Source organism: Hyperolius riggenbachi, chromosome 6 (assembly GCF_040937935.1).
Source record: "Hyperolius riggenbachi isolate aHypRig1 chromosome 6, aHypRig1.pri, whole genome shotgun sequence".
Classification (NCBI taxonomy): domain Eukaryota; kingdom Metazoa; phylum Chordata; class Amphibia; order Anura; family Hyperoliidae; genus Hyperolius; species Hyperolius riggenbachi.
The window spans coordinates 276,176,520-276,198,075 of NC_090651.1; the positions used below are offsets into that span (position 1 = coordinate 276,176,520).

Genomic DNA, 21,556 nt, shown 5'->3' on the forward strand with positions numbered 1-21,556 from the left:
GATCAAATAACTGCAACGGATATGTCCGCTGGCTGAATTTTTATGAATGTCAATTAAGTGTGAATCGCAAGAAGTGAACTGGCACCAATGTTTTTGCAAATGGGGGCGCTGGGCAGAGAAAATGTATTTACCGATCTTGCCGCCTATAGCCACTGTGCTGCATGCTGCTCTCCATCTGCCCGACGCTTCTGCTTTCACTGCTGAAGTTCCAGCTGTGACGGCAGAAGTGTTTGGAGGATGGAAAACAGTGCAGCAAAAGAAGATGCGGACTCCGTACTCTGATGGAAAGCAGTGTGCAGTGGAGCAGCTAGAGTTAATGAGAGTTAACTGTCTCTGCTCCACTCGCACAGATGTAGGCACAGTTTCGCTTAGTTTGTAACCATAATCAGCAACCATAATTTTGCAATCACACGTAATTTCACATCATTTTTGTGTCATTTATTTTATACCAACTTTAGTGGTTAATAGCAAAGCCCCCATTCATGTACACTACAATTGCTATGTAAGTTAGCAAAAATAATTTTTCTAAATGACTTAGTACTAGTTTTTGAGAAAATTATTTTTAAAAATTCAAAGGGGAAATGGTTATGACACTTTACTGAGTTTAAAAAATGTTTTTCCTTTGAAATTTTAAAATTGATTTGCTCAAAAACTAAAAGGTCTCTTTCAATTCTTTTTTACTTGTTCCTACTGTTCTCTTTAACATACGTAGCAATTTTAGAGATGAGAACATGTATGGGGGCTTTGCAGTTAATAACTAAATTCAGCACAAAATTAGGGAATATAATGAATGGATTACGTTAAATCAATTTTACGCAAAAGTTAATGTAATCCTAATTAGCATCACTATTCACAGCTGCCCCCTAACATCATTTAATGTTGGGAGCATGAGGTCAGCAGTCTAGTGTTGATCGAACACCCAGCTATTCGGGCTCGGGTCGGCTCGGCCGAACATGGTCCGGATGTTGGGGATATTTGGCCGAACACCGAGCCTAATTGAAGTCAATGGGGACCCGAGCATGCCTGAAAAAACTTGCAAAATGAGGGAAACTTCTGCAAAATGGGTTGGAAATGAATGAATGGGAGGTGAAAATTGCTCTGATGCACAAGGTGAAAAATCCCCGCGGGCTGAAATGGTTAATGGGCACAACTGTTCCCAGCTGACACTGAAAGTAATGTTTTTTTTTAAACAATAAGTGACCCGCTCGGCCAATCACAGCTATGGTCACAGCCAGCTAGGCTGTGTGACCATAGCTGTGGAAAAAGCATAGTCGCAGCTTATTGGCTGCCTGCAAAGGCTGTGCTCGACCCGAACACGCCAATGTTCGGGGAATAACGAACAGTGCCGAGCAATGTTCGATCAACAGTCAACACTAGTCAGCACAATCTTCATTATGCTCTTTTATTAAACGTATAGCAGCATAGCGATTGCAATTACACTTCAATGTAGGTAGCCTCTTTCTCAAATTGCTTCCAAGCTATAAGCAGTACAACAAACAAATGACACTGAAGCATTTCTACTGACAGCTAAACGTAAATCAACCAATCAGAGCCATGAACATAAGCTTCTCATAAGCCATTGGTCCATACTCGAGTGGATCTAATGGAGAACTTCTTACATAATATGCAAATAAGAGAGACCGTGTGATGACAAGCCCCCATCCTCTCCATAGTTTTAATTGGTTGCATAGTTTTTTGTTGGTCACATAGTTTACCATTGGTTGCTGTGAGGAAAGGGGCGTGGCCCTTGCACACAGTTTCAGAAAGCAGTGACTTCCGCATTTCTGCACAGTGACTTATAGGTCTGCCTCACAAAGGACCTAGGGGGATTGCTTTCCAACTGTACTGCTGCTCCTCTGCCCAGATGTACTGGTGTGGTTGCTGCCAAAAAGCGGAAGAAAAAAAAAGAAGCCCAGTTGTATAACCTTTCTTTGCTTAGTTTATTCTTTTCCAATTACACCTTTCTTCAAATGTTGTGCATAAAACTGTACTCTGTAACCCAATGCCATGTATCTGCCCATATAGTCATTTTGTCAAGATCTTTGTATTGTGTCACTTCCCTACTTAGTGTTGGTAATGCCACATGATTTTGTGTTGTCAAATGAAATAGCAACATTGCTTTTTATTTCATCTACTAGATGGACTTAACAGATTGAAGAGATCTGGACTCACTACTGACCCTTGCGGAACCCGATTTCTAACACTGGCCTATTCTGCGTATAACACTATTGACTCTAGTTAAGTATTTTACAAGAGAAGACATGTGGTAATCAGAATCCAGCAAAGCCTAAGGTGAAATGTGTAGATTCAGATATACTTGGACTGAGGCAAGTGCATCAGCTGTTACTGAAATCTAAAATGATTACTTTTGTTTTCCCAATTTCCATACGTTTCAAGCAAGCAGAGACTTTCAATGCACAACAGAGAAGCAAAATTGCATTTAAATATTGTGCATTCAATAGAGAATTTGAAAATTTGTTGTAAGACTCTCTACTAAAATCACACTGGCACAGTGAATAAATATGTAATACCCAAATTAGTTATGACAGTAAAATAGGCATCGTGCATTATTAATAAGCAAATATTTTCTCAGAGAAAGATGTCTTTTCACCCGTCAACTTACTGCTATCATATCAGAGCTGCGTCTTCGCTCTGGGACCAGAACATGATTATGTTTTACAGTTGGAAATTGAGTCAGCAACTGACTGGAAGGACTGATGGAGAAAAAGTCTACGAGAGGGACCAAAGTTATGATTCTTTTTGGAAAGGTGGAAGATCTGTGCTTATGACAAAAACAAACAAATAATAACTTCAGATGCCATGACTACATGGTGTATTTCTAAGTAATAAAATCTGCTTAAAAATTAATGTTGACTGAACAGGTCAAAATGTTTGGGATTCAAAGGCTACCAAATCTGTACACCAACGTGCAATACTCACTCACATTCTGATCCAGTGATTAGCTTAAGGCATCCAACAATGCCATTTGCTGCTATTCCTCCCACCCTCCTCACTGGGCATGCTCCTTAGGGGTGTATGAGTGGGGCTTGCACACTCTTGTGCACATGGTGTAGGTGGCAGATCTTCAGTGCTGGCACAAAGCAAGGGTTATTTAAAGATTGACCAACCAAGCTCAGAGCTTTTAACTCTTTCACAATTACAGCAGGATCCACTCCATTTCATCTTGTGAGCCAGTCAAGCCTGTCCAGTCCTGCTAGCTGAATGAGTCTGTCAGTCAGCTTAGCCTGTTAGGTAAGTCCTGTCCACCATTTACTCTGTCATCTGCTAGTCAGTCTGTCTTCCACCAGTCTGTCAGTTGCCAGCCAGTCCGGTCTGCCTGTCAGCCTGTCAACCCCTATTCTGTTGGTTGGCTACCAGCTATGTCCTCCAGTCAGTCTGTCCTTCACCAGACTTTCAGTTGACTACCAGTTCTGTCCATCAGTCAGCTTGCCATGTGCTAGTCTGCCAGTTAGTATTCTAGTTGTGTTTTTCCTGTAAATCTTATCCGCACTACTCTCCTTGCACTGCACTGTTCTTCCTTTCACCAGTGGAGCAATCCTGGGGATCGTGACCTGGTGGCCACTAGGCAGCAAAGTAGCAGTGGCACATCATTCCTCAGGGGGTGCTTTAGTGAAGTCATGGGGTCACCTAGACCTTGCGCTCTGGGTGAGCCCATGTTCACCACTGGTTGCGGAATCAGCAGGGCCCTGGCACACTGATGGCATCATGGGAAATAATGTGATGGTTGTTTGGGCAACTTAAAGTGAACCTAAAGTGAAAAACAAAAAACAACATTTAAACTTACCTGGGGCTGCTACCAGCCCCCCTGCAGCCATCCTGTGCATGTGCAATGAGTTTGTGATTCTCCAGTCACCCGCAGCACCCCTGCATTGCACATCAACCCAGTTCAATGGGAAGTCCATCTCAGGAGGTATATTCACTATGCTAGATATGCCAAAATTTGGAGAACATTGGAGCTCATAGCTAACTCTGTAAAAATGGTCTAGATTATTAAGGGTCATACCAAAAAAATAATAAAATTGAACATGCATGCCCAAACAAGTGAAAAAGTTGTCAGGCACAACTCTAAACATGCCAACTAATGATACAATCTTGATTGTACAATCTGACAACTCCTATATAATATAAAGGACAGAAGTATTTATTCAGAGTATATTAAGTATATTCAGTCTATCCTTCTACTAAATATATTTGGTAAAATTGTTCAATCAAGATTGTATCATTGATGGGCAACTGAATATGTACATCCATTCTTTAGAATCAATGCGACAATGTTCAGAATACATGCTTAAGATTTACAAAACACCATTACAGCTAGTCACATATAAAGAGTGGTGGGTGCTAGGTCCACCCCTTGCACCTAAAGCACCACACGCCACATGACTGGCTAGACTGATCTGTTTTGACTGGTCTGTTTGTATTGTAAACTTTGTTGCCTTGATCCTAAATAATAAAGGATGCATGTATTTTGCCACACAAATGTTCTCTTTGTTGGTTGATGCCAGACATTTTGAAGTTACTGACCCTAGAGCTTTCTCTTAAAGGATACATCTGGCAATTTAAGAAAAAACAAGTTTTACTCACCCAGGACTTCCTCCAGCCCACAGAAGTCTCTTAGGTCCCAGGGCGTGGATCTGCTCCGAGCCAGGCATTTGCTCTTCCCTCTGTAAAACCATGACCCACGGACGGGATCTTCTGCACATGATTGCGCTCGCATGTCCCGGGGCGCTCTGCTATTGCACAGTTCAAAGAGAATTGAACTGAACTGAGCAAGCGCAGAGTGCTCCCGGCGACAGGACTGCAATCAGTGTTGATTGGATACCTCATTATCCTATTCGAGTTTGGTCGAATTCGGATAGTAAACTGTCCAAATTCACTTGAAGTTCGATATTCGAGTTAATCGAATATCCGATTCGACCTCGGATATCTGATGTCACTATCCGGGTCTGTATTTGAGTAAAATATTCGTATTGGAGGTCAATGATGCATGAAACCACCTTTTTTATGAAGAAAAACATCAAGTGATTATGTGGTGATGTAGTACTTATAAAAAAGGTATCAAAAATAGTAAATTAACTTCATGAAAAGTGTTTGCATGAGAAGGTGTGTCCAAAATGGTTGTTGGAAGTCTTCATTTACGTCGTCTTCATCTTCTTCTTCTATATCTTCTTCTTCTTCTATATCTTCTTCTACTTGAATCTTCTTCATCTTCTACTTCTTGTATCTTCTTCAATTATCTTTTTCTTCTTCTATATCTTCTTCTTCTTCCTCTTCCATATCTTCTTCTTCTTCTTCTATATCTTCTTCTTCTTCTCCTTCTTCTTCTTCTTCTTCTATATCTTCTTCTTCTTCTTCTTCTATATCTTCTTCTTCTTCTATATCTTCTTCTTCTTCCTCTTCTATATCTTCTTCTTCTTCTTCTTCTTCTATATCTTCTTCTTCTTCTTCTTCTTCTTCTCCTTCTTCTTCTTCTTCTTCTCCTTCTTCTTCTTCTTCTTCTTCTATATCTTCTTCTTCTTCTTCTATATCTTCTTCTTCTTCTATATCTTCTTCTTCTATATCTTCTTCTTCTTCTACTTCTTCTTCCTCGTCTTCTATATCTTCTTCTTCTTCGTCTTCTATATCTTCTTCTTCATCTTCTTCTTCTTCAATATCTTCTTCTTCTATATCTTCTTCATCTTCTTCTTCTATATCTTCTTCTTCTATGTCTTCTTCTTCTTCTTCCTCTTCTTCTCTATCATTATATTTTGTGTCTTGGTTTTCCTTTCTTTTGTAATATTTTTTTTTTTACTTCATTTGTGGAAATATTTTATTTTAATAACACCATAGTTATATTTGTGTTGATGGCATAATAGGTAGGTAGTGGCATATTGCAAGCCACAGCGCCTTTTTCTGTGTACCCTGGCGGTGGGAAAACACAGACATCAGCAGGAGGAGGAAGTAGTTGCAAGCTGTAGTGTGGTAATAGCTGGTAGTAGAGTGGGTGGGCAGGTGGCAGCAGAAAATAGTTCTTCTTCTGTTCTCCCTGGCAGTGGTAGCAGCACACAGACAGCAGAAGCTCAATGCAGCTACAGGAGGAGGAGTAGTGTGTGTCAGGCAGTGTGATGTGACTGACATAATAGGCCCTGGTTCCTAGCGGTGGTACCACGGCCGTAAATAAACAGCATGAGGTTCCAGACAGCGGTCGTGAAGCCCACATTGTGTCCAATACACAATTGGGACAGCACAGTTTTCAACCCGGACACCTCTAAATTAATTACAATTTTTTTTTTCAAATTGATGCAGCTATTTTTGAGTGTAATAGCTGGTGGCGCATGGGCAGCAGCACCTTGTAATGTATTCCCTGGCAGTGGAGACACAGACAGCAGGAGGAAATACAACAGCAGGCAGCGTGAGGAGGATGAGTGTGTGGCAGACTGGCAGCAGGCAGCAGGAGGGCAGGCAGCGAGACATAATAGGCCCTGGTTCCTAGCGGTGGTACCAGGGCCGTAAATAAACAGCATGAGGTTCCAGACAGCGGTCGTGAAGCCCACATTGTGTCTAATACACAATTGGGACAGCACAGTTTTCAACCCGGACACCTCTAAATTAATTACAATTTTTTTTTCAAATTGATGCAGCTATTTTTGAGCATAATAGCTGGTGGCGCATGGGCAGCAGCACCTTGTAATGTGTTCCCTGGCAGTGGAGACACAGACAGCAGGAAGAAATACAACAGCAGGCACTGTGAGGAGGATGAGTGTGTGGCAGACTGGCAGCAGGCAGCAGGAGGGCAGGCAGCGAGACATAATAGGCCCTGGTTCCTAGTGGTGGTACCAGGGCCATAAATAAACAGCATGAGGTTCCAGACAGCGGTCGTGAAGCCCACATTGTGTCTAATACACAATTGGGACAGCACAGTTTTCAACCCGGACACCTCTAAATTAATTACAATTTTTTTTTCAAATTGATGCAGCTATTTTTGAGCATAATAGCTGGTGGCGCATGGGCAGCAGCACCTTGTAATGTGTTCCCTGGCAGTGGAGACACAGACAGCAGGAAGAAATACAACAGCAGGCACTGTGAGGAGGATGAGTGTGTGGCAGACTGGCAGCAGGCAGCAGGAGGGCAGGCAGCGAGACATAATAGGCCCTGGTTCCTAGTGGTGGTACCAGGGCCATAAATAAACAGCATGATGTTCCAGACAGCGGTCATGAAGCCCACATTGTGTCCAATACACAATTGGGACAGCACAGTTTTCAACCCGGACACCTCTAAATTAATTACATTTTTTTTTTCAAATTGATGCAGCTATTTTTGAGCGTAATAGCTGGTGGCGCATGGGCAGCAGCACCTTGTAATGTGTTCCCTGGCAGTGGAGACACAGACAGCAGGAGGAAATACAATAGTCCAATACACAACTGGGATAGCACAGTTTTCAACCTGGACACCTCTAAATTTATTACATTTTTTTTTTTGAAATTGATGCAGCTATTTAATAGCTGGTGGCGCATGGGCAGCAGCACCTTGTAATGTGTCCCCTGGCAGTGTAGACACAGACAGCAGGAGGAAATACAACAGCAGGCAGCGTGAGGAGGATGAGTGTGTGGCAGACTGGCAGCAGGCAGCAGGAGGGCAGGCAGCGAGACATAATAGGCCCTGGTTCCTAGCGGTGGTACCAGGGCCGTAAATAAACAGCATGAGGTTCCAGACAGCGGTCGTGAAGCCCACATTGTGTCCAATACACAATTGGGACACCACAGTTTTCAACCCGGACACCTCTAAAATAATTACAATTTTTTTTCTCAAAATAATGCAGGCAGCTATTTTTGAGCATAATAGCTGGGGGCGCATGGGCAGCAGCACCTTTTAATGTGTTCCCTGGCAGTGGAGACACAGACAGCAGTAAGAAATACAGCAGCAGCAGCAGGTGTAATGTGTGTGTGCGCCACTTCATGTCCCCCTCTCGCCGACAACAGGGGCCAGGAATTCGCCTTCCACCCAAGCCTGGTTCATTTTGAGAAACGTCAGTCTGTCCACAGACTTGTGAGACAGACGAGATCGCTTCTCAGTGACGACTCCACCGGCTGCACTGAAGCAACGCTCTGACAGTACGCTGGAAGGGGGGCAGGAGAGCACTTCCAGGGTGTACTGCGCAAGCTCGTTTCAGATTGGCAGGTGCTTGACCCAATACTCCATGGGATCAACAGGGGCAACGCTGTCAAGCCCGCTGAAGGACCCCATGTAGTCAGCCACCATGCGGGTCAAGCGCTGTCTGTGACCGGAGAAGGATGCTGCTGCAGGCACCTCCTCTCTAGTCCTTGGCAGCTCTACACTCATGTAGAGCTCGTTGGTCAGAGACAGCAGGTCTGTGGTGCATGTGCGCTTGCTGCTGGTGGATGCATGCACCTGCTGCTGCCTCTGTGCTGGCTGGACAGTGGGGGTGGATGGCTGAGGGAAGGCTTCCTCTAAGCGCTCAACAAGGGACAGCTGCAAATTTGTTGCGCAAGGTCTCCTCCTGCAGGCAGGAACTGGCTGAACTTCCCCTTCAGACGTGGGTCCAGCATCATGCATATCCAGATGTCCTCCCTCTTCTTCATCTGGATGACCCATGGGTCCTTGCGCAGGCACCTCAGCATGTGCGCTGCCATTGGGAAGAGTCTGGCCACGTCTGCTGGCACATCATCGGCAGCCCCAGAGCCAACAGTGCTGTCCTCCTCTTCCTCTGCCTCCACCACCTCATCCTCTCTTCACCCCCGCACCAGTCCAGCTGTGCTCTGCTGCTCCCCCTCATCAGGAGCAAGGTCAGGGACCTCCACCAACTCCAAGCCCTCCTCCTCAGAGGTGGTGGCCTGTGAAGCTGCCTGCAGCTCCTGCTGGTCCAAGGCTGCCGCTCCCTCTTCCAGCAGTGCATACAGGGCCCTGTCCAGCACACACACCAAGGGGACCCACTCGCACACCATTGCATGGTCCCTGCTTACCATGTTGGTGGCCTGCAGGAAGGGTGCCAGCACTGAGCACACCTGCTGCATGTGCCCCCAGTCCTCCGTGGAGATGATGGATGGGTAGGTTGGTAGCGGCACGCCCAGTTGCAGTGATAGCGGCGACTGTTGCTCGTGCAACGTACTGGCTGACAGCGTGCCTCTGTTCAACCAGACGCTCCAACATCGCCAGGGTGGAGTTCCAGCGAGTTGGAACATCGATCATGAGCCGGTGCTGTGGCAGGTGCAGCTCCTTCTGCACCTCTTCCAGGCTCGCTACGGCTGCAGGCAAGTGCCAGAAATGATGCACAACCTTCCTTGCCGCCTCAAGGAGTCGGTCCATCCCCTGGTAGGTCCGCGGGAACTTTTGGACTACCAGGTTCAGGACGTGCGCCAGGCAGGGGATGTGGGTCAGGTCTCCCTTGCTGATTACAGCAACCAGGTTTGCCCCATTGTTGGACACCACCTCTCCGACTCTGAGGCCTCTGGGGGTCAGCCAATTCCTCTCCTGCTCTCGGAGTTTGGCCAGGACATGGTTCGCCGTCAGTTTGGTCTTCCCCAGGCTGACCAATTCCAGCAGCGCTTGGCAGTGGCGGGGCTTCACGCTGCTGCTGAGGCGGGGGGGTTTGGGCTGGTGTGCCGGAAGATGGAAGCGGATCAGAGGAACCTGCTGCAATTCCGCTGACCCTGCATAGTGGCACCACCCACTGCGTTGTTGCTGCTGCTGCTGCTCTGACAGTGCCCAATGCTGCTCCCCCCTCCTCACCCCCTTCCACCAAGCTGACCCAATGCGCGGTGAAGGACAGATAGCAGCCTGTCCCAAACCGGCTGCTCCACGAGTCCATGGTGACGTGGACCCGTTGACCCACCGTGTGATCCAGCCCTCTCCCGACATTGGCCATCACAGAGCGATGAAGTGCAGGGATGACCGTGCGTGCAAAATAATGTCAGCTGGGGATTGGCCAATCGGGGGATGCACACATCAGGAGCTCACGCATGTCGCTCCCCTCCTGCACAAGGGAATAAGGCAGGAGTTGGGAGCACATGGCCCGTGCCAGCAAGCCATTCAGCTGACGCACGTGACTGCTGCTGGGAGGCAGAACCCTGACCACCCCCTGGAAGGTGTCGCTGGGCAAGGTCTGGCGACGCATTTTGCTGGCACGGGAATCACTGGAGGGAGCAGAGGAGGCCACTGAGGACTGGCTGCCAGAACAGGCCTCAATGTCGACGGCAGGAGTTGCAGAGGGAGGAGGAGCAGTGCGTTTCTGACGCACTCCTGCTGGTGCTGCTGGAGGAGGTGGAGGAGGGTGGGTGGCTGCTGCCGACGGCTTCGCAGTGGTGGCGGATCTGCCACTGCCAGCTTCTTTCAACTTCATGAACTCCTCATGCTCATGGAAGTGTTTCCCTGCCAGATGGTTCACCAGAGAGGTGGTGCCATACGCAGAGGGCTCCTTCCCTCTGCTGAGCTGCTGGCGGCACTGGTTGCCGGTGGCCTACTTGCACTCCACATATGGCAGGGTGAAAAAACTCCAAATTGGGGAGGTGAAGTTGCCCCTTCGGCTGGAAGGTGCTGCTGCCGCTGGTCTCCCTGTGGTGGTTGGGAGGGGGGGAGTTCTTGGTGCGGCTGGTGGCACTGGCAGAACTCTCCGCCTCCGGATCAGCACCCTGTGTGGCCTGCATACCACGCCCACTTCCCACTTCTGATCCTGCCTATGCCTGCGATGCTGATCCTTCTAGCAAGGCCCACAGATGCATCCTCCTCCTCCTCCTCAGAGCTGATGACATCCCCAGGATCTGCCACCCAGTCTCTGTCCTTCACCCTGTCATCATCATCCTCCCCCTCCGCAAACATGTCCTGCTGGGATGACCCCACAAACTCCCCTTCTGCATGCATGGGCTGAGGGACAGTCACCACTGTCTGACTGTCCAAAGCATCATCCCCCAAAGTGCCCATCAGCATTTCTTCCTCCTCCATTGCCAATTCTGCCGCAACAGCACTCCATAGCCCCGCTGTGCTTGGGGATAAGAAGGTGCTGAGTGACAGGGTGCTGGTGTTGCCCGCTGGGGCTGGAGAACTGCACTCCTCCTCCTCCTCCCCAGGCAGTGCTGGGCGGCTGCTGCTGCTCTTGTGAACAGGAGTGGTGGCGGGGGTGGAGGACTCGGTTCCAGAGCTAATGGTGTCCTGCTCATCCACCATCAGTTCCACCACAGAGTCTGCGTCCTTCTCCTCAATAGGACGGCTACGACCTGGCGGTGGGAGGAACATCTGCGCCACACGCTGCCTCTGCAGCATGACTCCCAGCTGTTGGGTGGCCAAGGTGTCCACGGCCAGTGGCTAATGGCAGAATAACCACTGGTGCAGACGCAGAACTGCACATGGTGGTGGTGGTGGTGGTGCGGCTGTCACGCCCACGACCTCCTCTCTTGCCGATGCCCTTGCTGCCCTTGCTGCCCCTGCCCAAACCGCGGCTGCCAGTGCCAGACTTTATATATTTTTAATATTATACAAATGAAAAAAAAAAGTTATGTATAGGCGGGTGGGACAAGTGGGGTACTTTAATGGGAAGCAGGAAATTTGGGCGCATGAGGCAGGTGGACAAAAAGGGCGCCGCCATTCACTCCCATAATAAATATCGTTTAAATCGGCGCCCAACAGGAAAAAAGGGCGCCGGAGAAAAATAACGTTTTAAAAGCGGCGCCCGGAGACTTTTAATGTTTTATAACTGTTTCTCATGATTACACATTATTTAATGATTTATAATTTTTAAAACATTACTTTTAAACGAAAAACCGTACAAATTTTTTTTTTTTTGTTGCATTTTTAAACGAAAAACCGCACCATATTTTTTTAAAACGTTATTAATGCTTATCACAGGGGGGTCTTAGGTTTAGGCACCAACAGGGGGTCTTAGGTTTAGGCACCAACAGGGGGTCTTAGGGTTAGGCACCAACAGTGGGGTCTTAGGGTTAGGCACCAACAGGGGGGTCTTAGGGTTAGGCACCAACAGGGGGGTCTTAGGGTTAGGCACCAACAGGGGGGTCTTAGGGTTAGGCACCAACAGGGGGGTCTTAGGTTTAGGCACCACCAGGGGGGTCTTAGGGTTAGGCACCAACAGGGGGTCTTAGGGTTAGGCACCAACAGGGGGGTCTAGGGGTTAGGGATAGGTACAGGGAGGGTTCTGTGTGAGAGTAGGGTTAGGTATAGCTTTAGTAAAATTCTTATTAATGTTTTATAAAACGTTATTATAAATTTCAATTTTTAAACAGGGAAGATTAACGTTTTTTAAATTGCCGATTTTATACACATTATTTAATGATTTATAACTTTATAAAACATTATTTTTAAACGAAATATAACACAATTTTTTTTAAACGTTATTCATGATTATCTTTTAAAACCCTGCGCCCTTTTTTCCCGGCGCCCTTTTTTAACGTACGCACTTTAATGGGGTGGGACTGGTGGTGGTGGTGGGTGTGTGAGGTGACGGACAGGTGTACTCTACAGCAGAGATCGGTGTAGCGCTAATGAGACAGTGCGCAGTGCGCACACAAAGACCCTAGCTGACACTGACTGATGGTGTCCCTATACACAGACTACAGTACAGTACAATTCAGCAAATACACAATACAAGTAATACAAACAATAGGACGGGTGTAGCACTAACTAGAGGGTGCGGACAGCGCAGACGTGCACTGCGCACACAAAGACCCTAGGTAAAGCGGTGATGAACGGTCCCTATACACAGACTAGAGTACACTACAGTACTAACTAAACAATAGAATAATCTAGCTAAACAATAGAACAGGTGTGACTAGATTACAGAGAGGCAGATACAGGACAGGTATAGCAGTAAAGCTGGGCCTTGCAAACTACAAAATAGTACAATAATCTATCTAACACAGAAGTAGTACAGTAGAATAGGACAGGTGAGAGCACAGGTAAGGTAACTAGTAGAGACTAGAGCACAGAGCAGGGCAGGCTGCCTTGCCTAGGCACAGGGCCTAGCTGCTGGCTGCAGTTGCAGCAGCACCAGTGACAGTCTCCCTCCCTAGTCCCTAATCACACAAACTAAACTGCCTAAAATACAATCTATCTACAATACAAAGCAATACAGTTGAATATCAAGTGTTGGAGTGTAAAAACGCTTGGTTTAAAACACAATAAGTGCACTTGCACACAGACAAAAAGCACTGGAGCAATCTCTCAGTACAGTCAGTCAGTAAGTCGCAAGCAGGATGAGTGAGGCAACATGGCGCCCGCTATTTATAGAGGGGGGCTTGGCCAGGCTCCCCCTCTGTGATTGGCTGCAGTCAGAGGGCTGGGAGCCCTCTGATTCGCTTGTGAGGACTCGAGGTGACGTCTGACGTGACGCTATCCGAGCTGATGACGCTATCCGAGCTCGGATAGCTAGGATATCTCCGGATAGCTGATTGCTATCCGAGTGCGCTCGGATAGCACAGCCCGGATAGCTAATACTATTCAAGCTCGGTATTCGATCTCTATAGTGAAAAAAGAGCTAGGATATCCGAGTATCTCGGATATCCTAGCTCGGATGAGCATCACTAAGTCTGCAATCACAGGAGGCGCACCCATGCATGCGCAGAAGATCCCGGAAGTGGGTTCTCCGATGGGAGAACAGAGCTCAGAATGCAGCATCATAACCCCTGTCCCCTGAAACTGAAAGTAAGCCATTACAGACTTCAGGGGGGCCGGGAAGCGGCAGGCATAGAAGCTACCTGATTTGACCAGGTAGTGTTTTTTTTATTTTTAAAAACAAAATGGCATGGGGTCTCTTTAAATATTACTAATAGGAAACATAAGATTCACCTCTACATAAATGACAACATGATCACAAATATCTCATTCCTATTAAAACTGAGGAAAAACTTTTTTAAAAACAGAAAGTCTTTATTTTTAATTGCCTATTCATTTTATCTCTTGCATGCTCTCTCTTTATTTTGTGTTGTTTTTGCCCTCCCTTCACACCACTGTTCCTCTCCACCTCCTCTCACTCACCCAGTAAACTCAATCCACACCAGATATTGATCCTGGTTAATGTCTGCATGCTGTGCATCCTTGTTCTCCCAACGGCTGTATAATTTGAAGATTATACTTTAATGAACAGATGATGTATGTTTCAATGCGGATAACAAGAGACGTAATGGAAATCCCAGACAGGTAAATGGGAACTGTGATTACTGAGTGACGGGAAGCAATTCCAGCTGAGATGTGAAATGGCTGAAAAACAAGAGACGTATATAGAGCTGTACATCATAAGGGGAGGTCTGGGCCATTTAAGAGACACAAAGTGCCCGGTCTTCCTGAAAATGGATGCCTCCTTCTTCAGCTCCACACCTCAGCGTTTGTCTGGGGTGAAAGGTCACTGTTTAGAAATGACAATTTCATGCTGAAGCAGAGCTTATTTATTCATTTGCTGAATATACCTGACACAGACGAGAAGGAATGGGAAAGCTGAGAGTGCTGTGTATCTGTAACCACAAAATGACCCTACAAAATCTCCTGGGAAAAACAAACACTTGGATATAAATACGCTCTGTGTTTATCTATCTGCCATTTCAGCAAAAGAAAAGAGAGAAATGTTCAGTCCCAGGTTGGCCTTTGTCAGGTCCAGAAGCTCCTCGGTTAAACTTGAAAATAGAAAACTACAGAGAAGATGAGTGACAGCGCGGCCATTACTGATTGAGTCTGTCGGTCTGAAGACTTGTGGAGAGGTTTTCTTTCTTCTGAAGGGTTGAATGGATAACTTTGACTACTGAAATGAGCCTTAGCTTTTGATATGCTAATGGAGCATTCTGAGACTATGTTCAGTGGCTCATCCATCCACCCACCTACTTTTCTCTTTGTCATCGGGACTGGAACTAGAAGCTGACCCAAAAACGGCACAGGAAATGTGGGCGCACTATGCACCACCACAGGCCATAATGTGAATTACAGCTATAGCGGTGCTCAGACAGTAATTTGACCCAAGCTACTATAAAAACAGAGTAAAAGCAATAGCTGGCACCCGAATTACATCTTACCCCTGAGTCCACCGCGCCCGGGGAGGGGGGGGGGGGGAATAGTAATTAACACCGCAGTACTTTTGCAGGAACAGGGTGGGTGTTTATTTGGCTTTGCCCTGCACCCAAATTTCCTGGCGCTTTAATGCATGTGCTAACCCTTCCCCAGAATGCATACCATTTTAAAGCATCAATAATACCCTAGCCTCTTTTTTGTACAACCTACTAGAACTTAGAGGCATATGTGAAAGGTAGAAATAAGAGAGGCCAAGGCTCGGTGTGTGCAGCCTTATTGTGTAGTGATTTGGCTATGGGGGTCCATCAGACACCTTTATCAATTTGTTTGTAAAGTTTTTTTCGTTTTATTTAATTTTTTTGTTACGGTTATCCACTTCAGAAATATACACAGGCACACTAAGAGGGAGATAAAAACATCAGGAGGCCCTAGGGGTAATTTTGCATGTTCTTTTTAAAACAACTTTTCAGCACTCTGCAATTGAAAGAGTAGGTGAAAAGTACTGCCGAAATAATTATATTTTGTATTTTATTGCTTGCTGATGCATTTAAGGCATTTTATTGGTGTGACACTATCACCTAAGGCCGGTTTCACACCAGCAACCAGCATTGTAGGTATGGTTCTATCGGCTGATTGCATCACACCGCAACATAAAAAATAGGCTTCGGAGATTACCACAGCAATGCATGGTAATCTCACTTCTGGCTGCAAACCAAACTAAAAGGGCTGGTGCACACCGAGCGGGTTTTTCTGCGTTTTTGCAGCCGCTTGCGGCTGCGGATACGCTTGGTCAATGTATCTCAATGGGGTGGTTCACACCAGAGCGGGAGGCATTTTGCTGAAACGCATACTCCCGGGGTGAGGCATTTTTTGGATTGCGGAGGCGTTTCTGCCTCCAATGTAAAGTATAGGAAAAATGCAAACCTCTCTGAAAAACGGCAGTTCAGAGCTGTTTTGCAGGCATTTTTGTTACAGAAGCTGTTCAGTAACAGCTTTACTGTAACAATATATGAAATATACTACACCAAAAATGCTTCATAAAACCGCAAAATGCTAGCTGAAACGCTACAGAAAAATAAGAAAAAGCGTTTCAAAATCTGCTAGCATTTTGCAGATCTGCTAGCGGGTTTTGGTGTTCACCAGGCCTAAGTGAGACTCTCTAGAGCTCACTTCCTGTAGCCAAAATAAGAATTGCACGGAAGTGTATTGACAAAATATGCTTCAGTGCATGTGCAACGTGAAACAGTTTAAAATATCTGTATGGCCATTGACTTACATGAATTCCGGTCGCTGCACGGCGCTGTGGGTGTTTGCCGATAATGGGCTGTTGCCATCGCATCAGATCGGATGCTCCTGGTGCAGTGCATCGCACAGCATCTGATCTGAAATGTCCCACAGGCTTTCATTGCTTTAGCGTTACCCTGCGGTAAAAAAGGGTAATGCAACTCAATGAAAATGTCCCAATGTGAAAAGGGCCTAATAAGGACAGGTTTATTCATGAATTGACATTTACAATGTAAATTGATGTTTTGCAATAAGTTCTTACTTTTTTTTTTACTTTTTACCACAATTTTTGTGGTAAAATAACAATTTTCAAATTTTTGCGAATTTTATCCATTTCGCAAAAATGTTTTCAAAATCGAAAAATTCAATTTTTGATGCAGAAATGAATTTGTGCGCAACACTGCTGTGATGCTTAGCCCTTTCAATACCAAACGTTGTGTGATCACAATGATTGGCTCACAGTGATCACAGGGTCAGGAGCCAATAAAATTGGCTCCTAACTGGCGTACAGAGCTCAGCTGTCAATAGGATAGCTGAACAAGCAGCTGCAGTCGCGCCAGAAGGCCGAGAGACGTGAGAGTGATGCGCGTTGGCTAGTAGTTTAAATCTAAGCCATGGCACAGATAACAGAGTTTAGATTTCAGCTACCTTGGTCCAGAAGAGGTGAAGAAACACTGTGCCCTAAATTCTTAGAAAATTAGGAAATAAACATAGATCAAAATGTATGGTTTCGGTGTGACTATCCTAAATAATAATAATAATAATACTACATTATCAGAGGTGGTTATTACAAGTTCGGTGGTAGTTCGACAGTTGACAGGGATTTTTTGGGCAGTGACAAGCTTGACATAAAAGCGTGACGGAGGAGGTGCATATCCGGGGACAGCACATGTGCAGTGGCCCGCAACCTAGCTGGATTGCGGACTTCACAGCAGCTCATCTGATAGACCCAGAAGGACATTGAAGGACCTGACAGACTGAAGGGGACTGGAAAACACCCCAGGTATGTAAAAATCCTTTTAGTCTCATCATCTCACGTACTTTATGTCCCTTGTACAGTAGAATGCGATGCAGCATGGTCATTTCATGGAGTATTTGATAGAACTGAAACATTTAATATGAATTAAGTGGGATCTCCAGAGGGACCCATCTGAAAATGGCGCCTGCGAATAATGGCGCACGGTGTTGCCACTAATCCGTTTGTCGCTTATCACTACTTAACGTTAAAGCCTTATCGTTATTTAGCTCTGTTTATTTTATTGAAAATTAGTGTTAACACACAGAACCCTCTCTGTACCTATCCCTAATTCCTAGACCCTCCCTGGTGGTGCCTAACTCTAACCACTTCCCTGGTGGTGCACCCCCCTGGTGGTGCTTAACCCTAAGATCCCCTGGTGGTGCCTAACCCTAACCACCCCTGGAGGTGCCTAACCCTAATCAACACCTGGTGGTGCCTAACCCTAAGACCTCCCTGGTGGTGCCTAACTCTAAATCTCCCCTGGTGGTGCCTAACCTTGACAGTGTTACATTAAATCCGTTCACCGTTTTGCAGTTAAATAACGTCTGCAGTTTGGCTTATGTAGGTTAGCTATTGATAAATAAAGTTACTGTGCAATAACGTCTGCTGTTTGGCATATGAACGGTGCTATTGATAAATAACGTTACTGTGTGCCGTTTTTTTTTCATCTTTTTTCCCTGTGTGCCATTATTATGCAGTACTAACCATAAATAGCGATAAGCGTATCTTTTTAATGCAGCGACATTTTGATACATAGGCGCTGTGCGCCATTATTCACTGATCCGCTCCAGAGACTCCAGGTAGACAACCACCTTCAGAACAGGGACAGGAAGCAAGATAGTGGGCATGTTTTTCTACAGTAAAGAACGTACTTCAGAACAGATTATTTTCTGCAAGCAAAAGAAGCTTAGCACTGCCCTGCACATAGAATTCTCCCTTCTCTTTCTTCCTAACCAGACAAATTGTTAACAAGAAATTATTTGTACATTTAAAAAAAAAAATCCCATTTACAGCCACTTTTCGGGTTATTGGCATCTGGCAATCATCAGGCATGGTAATTTAGCTAATTAAATGGACTGTCATTTAACAATATGTAAATAGCAGGCAATCCTCATTAGGCAGGCTGATGAATCTCCCCTCATTTAGAAATCCTGATGAATTCTTGGTTCTCAACAGCCCTTCTCCCATAATTGATTTCTGAGCACAAAGGGGAGAGGAGCTTGAGAGACTCTGTCCTTTGCCAGTTGTTCTGCTGCAGATCATTTATATTTTCTTCCAAGGGCTGGAGATTCGGCTGAGCTCCCCATTTGCATACTGCATGTGCATAGGCGATTTAAAGCATGTTCCACCTCCCTCAAAAACATCAAAAACCTAAATATTTTTGTGGACAAAAATTACGGTAGTCCAATAACATGTTGGTTGCATTAATTAAGGAAACTGCTGGGATTTGCCAGGATGCAATGGCAAGCCAGTTTTTCTTTTTACTTGTAATTTTGTGGCAAAGGACTGCAATATAATATACAGTAGATATATAGATAGATGGATGGATGGATGGATGGATGGATGGATGGATAGATAGATAGATAGATAGATAGATAGATAGATAGATAGATAGATAGATAGATAGATAGATAGATAGATAGATATTAGGATAGAGAGATGCTTTAATAAAAGTATATATTCAAAAATGTTAACATAATTAGAAAATTACATGAAAGTTGCAGGGGATGCTAGATCATATTTTAAATATTGTTACACACAAGCACAATTAGTTGAGTTTAAGAAAAAAATAATACCTTTTTGACTGATTATCAATCCTTGGGTTAGGAATACTCACAAGTAAATATGTATACACAGATATGCAGAATAGAATGCTTGCACAGAGGCTCACAAGGGAGTTGACTTTATCTGCTCTGAAAAGCATGTTGAATATTTAAAGCAAAATATGACAATAGAACAACTTTTTGTCAGTAGGTGGCAGTAAACTATTAGATGTAGACCAATCATGTGAATGATTTTCCATCTCACATATAAAGGTGTCCTCCTCTTCAGACAGTAGTGCTCTTTTGTTTTCAATGTGTCAGTAGTTTTAAATACAACAGTCACTGGAGTTCAGTCAACTCAGTCTTCATTTTTTGTACTAAAATTTTTTGTACCGGAATGTTTTCTGTATTTCCTCATTATTTAGGCAACTGTATGCATTGTATATTGTAATATATTTGTGGAAGTACATTGTATTTTTGCGATATATAGTCACTGAAAACAGGTGTGCTTTAAATAAAGGAGGTGATTATGAGGATACATGATCAAAAGCTACAGCATTGATTAAATGAATATGGTCTTTACAATTGAAAATATTGCTTTCCTCCTACTAAGTAGAGAGGAATTGTGCACCCTAATTTGCTTAGTGGGGTAACCCCTTCCATTACCTGACCTGAGGCAACGCTACCAAAGGTTAGCAATTACATTCTGGATCCACATACCTCTGTGCGTTGCCTATAGTTACATTGTGAGTTTCATCCCCTTTTCATTGTTGTTAATTTGGAGGCAATGGTAAAGGTCCCCTGATCTGTTAAACACCATTTTTTGGTATCCACATTCCCCATATCTGAGTCCAATCAAGCATCTGTAAAAATGTGTTGGAAAAAATCCAATCCATGGAGGCCCCACCTTGAAACTTTAAGGAATGAAATATTTTGGTTATAATATTGTGACCCTATATACCACAGGACACCTTTAGAATGCCTGTGGAATCCATTCCTCAATGGTAGTGATGGGCACGTTTTCTGTGGTGCAACTCACCAGGTGTACAGCAAACCCACCCACAAGCATTTACAAACAACACAATACTGATGAAAATGTGCATTCATGAATGAACGCGGTCACCAGGGTAAACTCCATTTTTACTTGCCAACTCAGGGGACCATATTGTAACTGGTTTGGGACCACCGATAGTTAAAATATCTCCCACTTGTGGCCACCTAAGCCTCATGCGCCATAGTTCTGCCGAGCACAGGATGCATTGGTTAGCCATTTTCATTGGTTCCTGACCTCCTGATCACTGTGACCCAATCACAGTGATCAGGACGTAAAAAGGGAAAGCCTCTGGTCATTAACCTTAAAGAGGAACTGTCGCAAAAATCTTAAAATTTAAAACACATACAAATAAGAAGTACATTTCTCCCTGAGTAAAATGAACAATAAATTACTTCGCTCCTAGGTTGCTGTCACTCACAGTAGGTAGTAAAAATCTGACATTACCGACAGGTTTTGGGCTAGTCTATCTCTCCATATTACCTGAAAAAATTATACAAAGATGCTGGCCAGCCTCCCTGCTCGCTGTACACTATTTTAGCAGTTGGACAGAGCAACTGCCATTCACTAAGTGCTTTTAAAAATAAAGAAAACCCTGAGAACCCCCCTATGAGAAGATGGGCTAGTCCAAAATCTGTCGGTAATGACAGATTTCTACTTCTTATTGTAAGTGACAGGAACATAGGAGAAAAGTAATTTATGGCTCATTTTACTCTGGGAGAAATGTACTTCTTGTTTGTATGTGTTTTAAATTTTAAGATTTTCGCGACAGTTCCTTTTTAAGGTGACAAGAGGTTTTGGCCCAAAAAGATCATACATGGGCTTTATGGGATAACAGTTTATGGCAGTGGGATAAAATAGACAAGGCACCTGGCCCTGATGGCATGCATCCTTGTGTCCTAAGGGAATTAAGTTTGGTTATAGATAAACCCCTTTATCTTATCTTTTGTGACTCTTTCAACTCTCAGAGTCCCAGTGGATTGGCTATACATGACTTCATAGTAGAAAATAATCGTATTTCTCAGCAGCAGCATGGGTTTACTAAAGACAGGTCCTGTTTGACTAACATGCTCAGCTTTTATGAGGTAGTAAACGCTAATGTGGATATTGGGAATGCTGTAGACTTTGCAAAGGCCTTCAACACTGTTCCCCACAAAAGTCTGGTGCAAGAGTTGAGGATGCAAGGACTGGGGAACAGTCTGTGTGCATGGATAGGGAACTGGACAGAAAACAAAGAGTTGTGGTCAATGGATCATACTCAAAATGGGTGACTGTTAGTAAAGGGGTCCCACAGGGGTCTGTACTGGGTCCAGTGCTCTTCAATTTATTTATTAATGACCTAGTAAATGCAGTAGAAAGCAATGTTGCTATTTTTGCAGATGATACAAAATTGTGCAGAATCATCAACTCTCAGGAAGATAG

General features: G+C 44.8%; 1 long non-coding RNA gene across 2 annotated transcripts in view; it reads left to right on the top strand.

Annotated features, from left to right (window-relative positions):
* Positions 1–21,556, top strand: part of LOC137522757 (uncharacterized) — a 120,721-nt gene that overhangs the window by 76,765 nt on the left and 22,400 nt on the right. For both annotated transcript variants that reach the window (XR_011022429.1, XR_011022428.1), the window contains one exon: positions 2,139–2,327. This is a non-coding gene — a long non-coding RNA (uncharacterized lncRNA). The remainder of the gene's footprint in view (positions 1–2,138; positions 2,328–21,556) is intronic.